Source organism: Nicotiana tabacum, chromosome 7 (assembly GCF_000715075.1).
Source record: "Nicotiana tabacum cultivar K326 chromosome 7, ASM71507v2, whole genome shotgun sequence".
NCBI lineage: Eukaryota > Viridiplantae > Streptophyta > Magnoliopsida > Solanales > Solanaceae > Nicotiana > Nicotiana tabacum.
This window is the reverse complement of record NC_134086.1, coordinates 122827101-122838076: the sequence shown is the minus strand read 5'-3', so window position 1 is coordinate 122838076 and position 10976 is coordinate 122827101.

Genomic DNA, 10976 nt, shown 5'->3' with positions numbered 1-10976 from the left:
CGGAGTGACCCGAGTATATTTCGATGCATTATGTGAAAGATTGTGAGAATTGAGCTTTAACTTGAAATTTTTGAGTTTTAATGATCGATTCTTGTTATTTGATATTATTTTGATGATTTGAGATAGCGAGCAAGTTTGTAATATTTTATTTCACTCATGTGCATGTTCGGTTTGGAGCCCGAGGGGCTCAGGGAAGTTTCAGATGCGTTTTGGAAAGTTTTGGAATGGCTGGTAGCAACTGTTGTGGGTGTGGGTTTGCATATCTCGCATTTGCCAGGTCTTTCTTGCAAATGCGAGCATCGCTTTTGCGGTCAATGCATCCCATATGTGAAATGGGGGTAGGCTAGGTGTCTTCGCATTTGCGAGGGCATGTTCGATTTTGAGGATTTTGGACTTTCGCATTTGCGAACATTTTGGTCGCATTTGAGACCCCTGACCATTTAGGACAGCTTCACATATGCGAAGCATTTATCCACATTTGCGATGGTGGATTCCTCGCATTTGTTATATTTATGTCGCATTTGCGACTTCGGTAGGCCTGATGCACTGATCACGTGTCATATTTGCGGACATTGCAATTGCGAACAAGAGTTCGCCATTGCGATATCTGCAGCTGGGGTTAAAGATTGAAAAATCAGGACTTAGCTCATTTTACACTATTTTTCAACCCCAAGTATCTAGAGGCGAATTTTGAAGAACTCTTTCTTCCCAAATTCATTGGTGAGAATCTTTAACTAGTTTTCAATCAATTTTAATTACCTTTCATGAATTTTAACATCAAACCTAAGAATTTTATGGTATAAATTACGGATTTTGGGTAGAATTTAGGGATTTTGTAAAAAATGAGATTTAAAACCTTAAATTGAGGTCGTATTTCGAAATAAATCATATAAGGTGAATAAGTAATCAGAATTTGGTCCAAATCCCGGATTTTGACCAAGCAAGTCTCGGGTTGACTTTTGTTGGCTTTTTATAAAATGATCAAAATTGAACTTTTTTCATTCGTGTGTAGTTTCTAAAGCTTGTTTTGAATTGTTTGAATGATAATTGGATAGATTTGATTGGTTTGAAGGCTTGTCCAAAAGACAAAGCCGTGATTGATTGTTGAGTTGGTTGCTGAGTAAGGTAAGTGTCGTGGTTAACTTTGACTTGATGAGATTATGACTTGTGTGGTTTATTTGCTACATGAACTATGTGTGAGGACGGCGTATAAGCAAGGTGACAAGTATATATATGTTGTCATGCGTTAAAGCATGTAGGTGAAATTTATCTTATTTGTACCATGCTGTTTAACTATGCCTTCGATGCCTTAACTAGATTGTTTATACTTTAACTATTTGCTTTCGTGTTTATTGCTCATGTTGAGGTTGCTATAATGTTGAAAGTTGAATTTTCTTATTCTATCACCATGGTTGAAGTTGAAATTCCTTCCCATATTGCTTGATACTTTGCGTTATTACAATTGCTTGGTGAGGAAAAGTAAAAAGCACGAAGGGTGGTGTCGTGCCATATTTGCATATTGTTATCATTGATTGAGTGAATGTGAGGATTAAAGCACGAAGGGTGATGCCGTGCACTTGATTTTCTCTATTATCATTATCATGTGATGATGAGAGTAAAGCACGAAGGGTAATACCGTGCACATACTTTATTTATATTATATGTAGAGGATAAGAGTAAAAACACGAAGGGTGATGCCATAAATTTAAGTTGGCGGTTTCGTTGCTTATTTCGGAAAGTGACTTATTTGGTGATTGTGTAATTATTGTTCTGATTGTTGCCCCTTTTATATGCTCCTACCCCGTTATTACTTTTAATGCTTTACTTGTTATTTTCATTGCTTTATATATATATATATATGTACATGCTTTAGTGGTGTCTTGTTTTAGCCTCGTAACTACCTTGTCGGGATTAGGCTCGACACTTACTGCGTACATTGGGTCGGTTGTACTCATTCTACACTTTGGTACTTTTTGTGCATATTTTTGACATTGGTGCCAGCGGAGTCCCGAGAGGCACTTAGTAGATGCCAGTCAGTAATTCGAGGTATAGCTGCATCCCATCCACAGTCCCTAAAGTCACTTTCCTATTTCTTATATTGTTTACATTTTTATTTCGGACAGTGATGCACTTCTTTCAAACTTTGTATTTAGCTGGATATAGACGCTCATGCACTTGTGACACCAAAATCTTCGGAAGGTTTATGTTATGTCTTATGATCAGTTAGCAGATATTAATTGCTTTTTTTTCTTCATATTATCTGTTTCTGTTGGCTTGCCTGGCATTCGGTGTAAGGCGCTATCACGACCTCGTGGTTGAGATTTTGGATCGTAACAAGTTGGTATCAAAGCCAGGTTGCCTAGGTCTCACAAATAGTGAGGACACACACAACATCTACAGCTGACTAGGAGTCGGATCCCCAGGTTGCCGCCACTATCAGGGGTACAGGCCGGGGCCGAGGTAAGGGTCAGAGGTAGAGCTCAGGTATGTAATGACCCCAATTTTCCTCCGTATGATGTTGTGATGGCATCTAGTCTCTACGACTAGGTAAGCCTAACAAATAGTAATAACTGAACAAATATAATTAACAAGTTACTGAAAACAACTGCATAATAGATAAAAAACTTCTATAAACAGAATCTCATCAATATACACCTCAAAATCGGTGGAACTAAGTCATAAGCTTTATAGAATAAGTCTAGAATATCTAATACATTACTGTCTAAAAGAAATACAACATGAAATGAGATAGGGAAGGTGACTCCAAGGCCTGCGGATGCCGAGCATGCATACCTTGAAGTCTCCGATAAAGGCAGCTAGCAGGTAATCTCTAACGACCGATTGCACAAAAATGTGCAGAAGCGTAGTATGAGTACACTACAACTGTACCCAGTAAGTATCAAACCTAACCTCAGTAGAGTAGTAACGAGGCCAGGTCAAGACACCTACTAGAATAAAAAATAGACAGTATGAAAATGTAATATGGATATGTAATGAAAAATGAAGAAACAACTGAAACGAAACTAAGATCATAGCATGAACTAGTAGCGTAATCAATAATGGAAATAGCATAAAAGAAGCAACTAAAGGGCTACAATGATCATGAACGGACAATAACTGCTAAAACAATAAAGAATGAAGCAACAAGAAATATTCCCACCAAAATACTTTGCAACATGAAATAAACAACAAGAATCACAACGAGGAACCGCCTTGTGTACAATGAAATCAAGCGGAGGTACCGCCTTGTATGATCAAGAATCACAACCGAGGTGCCGCCTCGAATTAACGTTTCTCAATTTCAATTACAATCTTTCCATATACCGCCACGTGAGCCTTACATTGAAATAGGTTTTAAAAACTATTTTTTCGAAATAGCTACACGCACTTTAGCCCACCTTATGATGCCGCGTGACTTTACGTAGTTCCCCTACAGGAAATACGCACATAAGTCCCACCTTATACCGCCGCATGCACAACAAATCCAAGCTTTATACCGCCGCATGCATGTCAATATCATATCACAATAACAATTCGCACTATAAGTGCCAATATATCATAACTTGCCAACAATAATAATATCAATGTTTCCATAACAATAGCCCATTGCTCCACCACAAGGCATATAAGAATATCAACAACAACAATGGATTAAAAATGCTTAAGATAGATGTTTCAACAATAACTAATATTGCCTCAACGTATCAATAACTTTCACAACTTCAACATCATATAACTCAATAATGAAAGAAATAATGTATAACTACGATATTATATAAAACTAACTCACGATAAAAGAGATAATATTCAACATGAGTCTCAAATAATTGAAAAGGGATAACAAGAACAATTACTTCAAGTAACGAAAATCAATAAGGAAAGAGATAACACGAACAATAACTTCAATCAATGATAATTAATAATGAAGAGATAACACATAAAAATAAAAGAGGCAACAAGCTCAACTAAAGTATGGGAGCATTTAGCAAGCAGGATGTAGAACAATTACTAAGCAAGTAAATTAGTGTGTAAGGATAGTCTAACACAATTAAGGATAAATTGACTATGGAAATTTAGAACATGATATGACATTTCAATTAAAGCATGAAAATTGTCTAAGTAGCCTAAACATGTCAAATACCACGTACGACGTGTACCCACTCGTCACCTTGCGTACATGGATTTCACTTAGCATATTTGAATCAAATAATATCAATCCTAAGGGGTAGTTCTTCCACACGAAGTTAGACAGTACACTTATCTCAACTAGGCCAATTCAACACTCGGAAATAGCTTTTCCCTTAAAATCCGCCTCCACACGGTTCAAATCTAACCAAAATCGACTCAATATCATAAAAACTGCTAGGGAATTTAATTGCAATAGATAAAGTTAAGATCTTTACACTTTTTCCAAAAAGTCAACCTGGGGTTCACCCGATTAAAACTCGGGTCCAATGGTAGATTCTGTCTACCCATGACTCTACGAGTTCATATATGTGATTAGTTTCAAAATTCGAGTTCAAATCGACTCTCAAAATTCAAATTCTTATTTTTCAAAAACTTGACAAAGTTTCACAAATTTTCACTTTGATTCACATAATTTTGATGTTAAAATATAAGATAATTTGATGGAATGTGATTAGAAATAGATTGGAATCACTTACCCTAGGTTTGTAGGTGGAATTCTCCTCTCCAAATTGCCTTATACCGAATCTCAGGTTAAAAAATGAGAGAATGAGTTCAAAAATCCTGTCCCTCAACTATTTGTCCGATCGCAGACGTTGCAAATGCGACCTTCTGCAAATGCGAAGAATTCCTCGCAAAAGCGAAGACCTTCCATCTCTGCTGACATCGCAAATGCGATGAAAAGTTCGCAATTGCAAACCTTGGACATCCGCAAATGCGACCATGTAGATCGCAAATGCGAACCAGCTCTACTCATGTACTTATCGCAAATGCGAACCCCGAAGACTTGGCTAAATATTACATTTGCAATCCAAAAACTCACTAATGCGAGATCAGAAGCACATGTGCCAAAAAAAAAGAACAACAACATAAATTATATCAACAATCCCCTAAGCATCCGAAACTCACCCAAGCCCTCGGGCTCCAAACCAAACATCCACACAAGTCTAAGAATATCACACGAACTCGCTCGCATGATCAAAACACAACAAGTAACATCTAAAACTACGAATTGAACTCAAAATGCATGATTTTCAAAGAAATTTCAAGAACTTCTAGAATTACAACTAAGCGTCCGAATCTTATCAAATCAACTCCAATCGACGCCAAATTTTGCAGACAAGTTCTAACAAACCTATTCCAAGTCCTAAAATAAAATTCTGAGCTCGATAGCTACGGACTTCCAAAATCAATTTCGGGCATACTCCTAAGTCCGAAATTACGATATGAAGCTATTAGAGTCATGAAAACACAATTCCGGGGTTGTTTTCACAAAATTTAAAGTTTGGTCAATATTTTCTAATTAAAACTTCAAGTCAAGAATCAAGGGTCCAAATCACCCGAAAGCTTCTCAGAACGAAACTAACCAACCCCGCAAGTCATAAACTAATAAAAATACATGTGTGGAGCAATAAAAGGGGTAACAGGGAGAAATTACACAAAAACACCGATCGGTTCGTTACATTCTCCCTCTCTTAAAACAAACGTTCATCCTCGAACGTGCATAAGGACATACCTAAAATGATGAAAAGATAAGGATAATGGCTCCGCATGTCGTGCTCGGTCCCAGGTCGCCTCCTCGACTGGATGACCCTTCCATTGAACCTTCACTGAAGCTATATTTTTTTATCTCAACTTTCGGACCTGTCTGTCCAAGATAGCTACAAGATCCTCAATATAAGTCATATCCTCGTCCAATTAGACTGTGCTGAAGTCTAGAACATGAGACGGATCATCATAATACTTCTAGAGCATAGAGACATGGAACACTGGATGAACCACAGATAAACTAGGTGGCAAGGCAAGCTTGTAGGTCACCTCTCCAATCCTTTCAAGGATCTCTAATGGTCCGATATACCTAGGGCTCAACTTGCCCTTCTTCTCAAACCTCATCACACCTTTCATGGGTGAAACCCGGAGCAAGACTCGCTCTTTAACCATGAATGCAACGTCGTGAACTTTCCGATCCACATAACTCTTCTGTCTAGATTGGGCTGTATTAAGCTGATTCTGGATCATCTTGACCTTCTCCAAGGCATCTCAAACCAGATCCGTGCCTAATAACTTAGCCTCTCCCGGCTCAAACCAACTAACTGGAGAACGACAACATCTCATATGTAGAGCCTCATATGGAGCCATCTGAATACTCGACTAGCAGCTGCTATTGTAGGCAAACTCCGCAAGTAGAAAGAACTGATCCCAAGCGCCCCCAAAATTCATAACACAGGCGCGAAGCATGTCCTCCAATATCTGAATAGTGCACTTGGACTGTCCGTCCGTCTGAGGGTGAAATGTTGTACTCAACTCAACCCGTGTGCCTAGCTCACGCTGTACAGCCTTTCAGAAATGCGATGTGAACTGCGTACCCCTGTCAGAGATGATAGATACCAGTATGCCATGGAGTCAGACAATCTCACAGATATAAACCTAAGCCAGCTGTTATGAAGAATAGGTAGTCACTACCGGAATGAAATGAGCCAACTTTGTCAACCTGTCCACAATCACCTATACCGCATCAAACTTCTTCTGAGTCAGTGGGAGCCCAACAACGAAGTCCATGGTGACGCACTCCCATTTCCACTCAGGAATCTTGAGTCGTTAAAGTAAACTACCGGTCGCTGATGCTTATACTTCACCTGCTAACAATTTAGGCACCGATATACGTACTCCACTATGTCCTACTTCATCCTCCTCCACCAATAGTGATACCTCAAGTTCTGATTCATCTTAGCGGAACCCGGATGAATGGAGTACCGCGAACTGTAGGTCTCCTTGAGAATCAACTTACGCAAACCATCCACATTGGACACACATAACCGGCCATGCATCCATAACATACCGTCATCCCCTATAGTAACCTCCTTGGCATCCACATACTGAATCGTGTCATTGAGGACAAACAAATGGGGGTCGTCATACTGACGCTCTCTGATACAATCATATAGAGAAGACCGAGAACCATGTAGGCAAGAACTCGACTGGGCTCCGAAACATCCAGTCTAACAAACTGGTTGACTAAGTCCTGAACCTCCAATGCCAATGGCCTCTTTGCTACCGTTAGATATCCTAGACTACCCAAACTCTCCACCTTTCGACTCAAGGCATAAACCACCATATTGGCCTTCCCGGAATAATATAAAATGGTGATATCATAGTCCTTAAGTAACTTTAACCACCTCCACTGCAACAAGTTAAGATCTTTCTATTTTAATAGAAGCTATAGACTTTGGTGGTTGATAAAGACCTTACAAGGAACACAATACAAATAATGCCGCCAGATCTTTAATGCATGAACAATGGCTGCCAACTCCAAGTTGTGACTGGATAATTCTTCTCATGGATATTCAACTGTCGAGACGCGTAGGCAATCACCCTACCATCTTGAATCAAACTATGCCAAGGCCAACACGTGACACATCACAATACACAATATAAGACCCCGAGACTGTAGGAAACACCAACATTGGGGTTGTAGTCAAAACAGTCTAGAGTTTTTGAAAGCTCACCTCGCAATCCTCGGTCCATCTGAATGGGGTGCCCTTCCGGGTCAATCTAACCATAGGTGCAGCAATAAATGAGAAGCCCTCTATGAAACGATGATAATACCTGTCCAAACTAAGGAAACTCCGGATCTTAGTAGCTGAAAACGGTCATGGGTCAACTCTACACCGCTTCAATCTTCTTTGAATCTACCTTGATCCTCTAACTTGACACAACATGCCTCAAAAACGCCACCGAATCAAACCAGAATTCACACTTTGAGAACTTTGCATATAACTTCTTCTATCTCAAGGTCTAGAGCACGATCCTCAAGTGTTGCTCATGATCGTCCCGACTGTGGGAGTACACTAAGATGTCAATAAACACAATGACGAATGAATCAAGATAAGGCTGGAATACACTGTTCATCAGGTGCATAAATACTACTGGGGCATTGGTCAGCCAAAATGACATCATAAAGAACTCATAGTGACCATACTGAGTCCTAAAGGCAGTCTTATAAATATCTGAATCTTGAATCTTTAGCTAATGATAACCTAACCATAAATCGATCTTGGAGAACACTCTGGCACCCTGTAGCTGATCAAATGGGTCATCAATATATGTCAATGAATACCTGTTCTTCACTGTAACCTTGTTCAACTGACGATAATCAATACACATACGCATAGAACCATCCTTCTTTTTAACAAATAAGTTCGGAGCACCCCACGATGACACACTAGCCCAAATGAATCCCTTATCAAGCAACTCTTACAACTGCTCCTTTAACTCCTTCAGCTCCACTGTGACGATACAATATGGTGGAATAGAAATGGGCTGAGTGCTCGGCAACAAATCAATACCAAAATCGATATCCCTATCGGGCGGCATGCCCGGAAGATCTACTGGGAACACATATGGAAATTCTCTCACTGTCGGAATTGATTCAATAGTAGGAGTATTAACACTAATCCCTTACAAAGGCAAGATAGGCATCGCACCACTTCTCAACCATCCGCTAAGCCTATAAAAATGAGACAACCCTGCTAGGAACATAATCTAATACACCCATCCACTCTAACCGTGGTAAACCTGGCATAACTAACGTTACAGTCTTAGCATGACAATCTAGAATAACATGATAGGGCAACAGTAAGTCTATGCCCATGATATCTACTATACTAAGTAACAATATATCAACTCTGGTCTCAAACCACCAATAACAACTAGACACGACCAATACACACGGTCTATAAAATAGAATCTCCTACATGTGTGGACACATAAATAAGAGAACTCAAGGAATCATAAGATACATCCAAATACGGAGCAAAGTAAGACTATACATATGAATAAGTAGATCCCGGATCAAATAAGACTGATGCATCCCAATGGTAAACCAGAACTATACTTGTAATGACCAAATTTGAAGCAACTGCCTCTGTCCTACTCGAAAAAGCATAGAATCTAGTCTGGCCTCCCCTCTAGGGTGACCTATACCCTCCTGTCCCCCACCCCTAGCTGGTTGCACGGGTGGAGAGGCAATTGGGGCAGTAATCATGGCATGAGAAATCTGCGGAACCTGAGTAGTTTAGGAAGGTGCACCCCTCCTGAATCTGTGAGAGTCTCTGACCATGTGGTGGGTATCACCACACTCAAAGCAAGTTCTCGGTAGGTATGGCGACTAGTATGACTGCTTAAGGAACCCAAGATAGGAGGTCCACTAGAAAGTGGCTAAGAAGAGTGTGCAACCTAAGACTTCGGAACAACAAGAGCACCACTAGAATATGGGAGTGGTGAATGAACTGGAAGACTCACATAGCCCTTACCATGACGGGCTGTAGCTGCAGCATGGCCACCACTAAATCCTCCTATACCACGAGGCCTCTTGGCCTTCTTATCATCCCTTTCACGGACTCACATGCCCTCCAACATCTGTGCAATCTCAACCACCTGCTGATATAGAGTATCTGACTCCAACTCCCTAGCCATGTTGAATTTAATACCATGCTTGAGCCCTCGATGAATCAAAGGACTCACTCTCTGACTGTAGAAACCAAAGCAGATGCATGCCTGGACAAATCACTGAATTAGATAGCATACTCCGACACTGTCATAACACCTAGGAGCTGCTCAAACTCCACGCGCCAAGCATCCTAAAGGGTCTGAGGAACAAACTCTCTCAAGAAAAACTATGAAAACTAATCCCATGTAAGTGAAGCTGCCTCAGCTAGGATACCCACCTCGTACACTCACCACCACTGATATGCCGCTCCCTTTAGACGAAACGTAGTAAAAGTAAATCTACTCGTCTCCATAATACCCATAGCGTGGAGGATACAGTGGCACTCCTCAAGAAAACCCTGTGCATCCTCTGAAGTAAAACCACTGAAAGTATGAGGGTGGTACTTCTTGAACCTCTTGAGCCTAAGCTCCTCCTCCTAAGATGCTGCTGCCCTAACCACGGGTTGAACTGGAGCAACAGGCTGTACTGATATTACCTTTGGGACCTGATCAACCTGGACCCTCTGCTCTAGGATATAGGCCGCGGGATTCTGTGCTCCTCCCCAAGTTTGAGATGTGGCTGGCGCAAGTGGAATCACCCTGCCTGAGCTAAGGTACTGGACATGCTTAGGAATTATACGAGGGTCTCCTAAAGTGCTGGGGTGGAAATAGGCACCTCGAGTTCCTGTCCCCCGATTGGAGCTACTGGTGGCTCCTCTGTCACAGCTCGGGCAGATGCTCTGGCTGCACCACGTGCCCCTTCTCGGCCTTTGCCCTTGCCCCGGCCTCTCCAGGCTCTAGCAGGGGTCGCAGGTGTTTGATCATCAAATCTAACGGTGCGTGTCCTCACCATCTGTGAGAAAATAGAAAGTTAAAGATTTCATTTTTGAAATCAATCTATTCGCACGATAAGGAATCAAAGAGGTGAAGTTTTCCTAATAGTTCTGTAGCCTCTTGAAGATAAGTACAGGCGTCTCCATATCAATCCACAAGTCTCTACTAAATCTGCTTATGACTCATAACACCTATGAACCTAGAGCTTTGATACCAACTTGTCATGACCCCAATTTCCCTCCATAGGATGTCGTGATGGAAACTAGTCTCTACGACTAGGTAAGCCTAACAAATAATAATAATTGAACAGATATAATTAACAAGTTACTAAAACCAACTGAATACTAGATAAAAAACTTTTGAAAATAGGATCTCATCAATATACACCCCAAAACTAGTGGAACTGAGTCATAAACTCTATAGAACAACTCTAGAATATCTAATACATCTCTATCTGAAAGAAATACAAC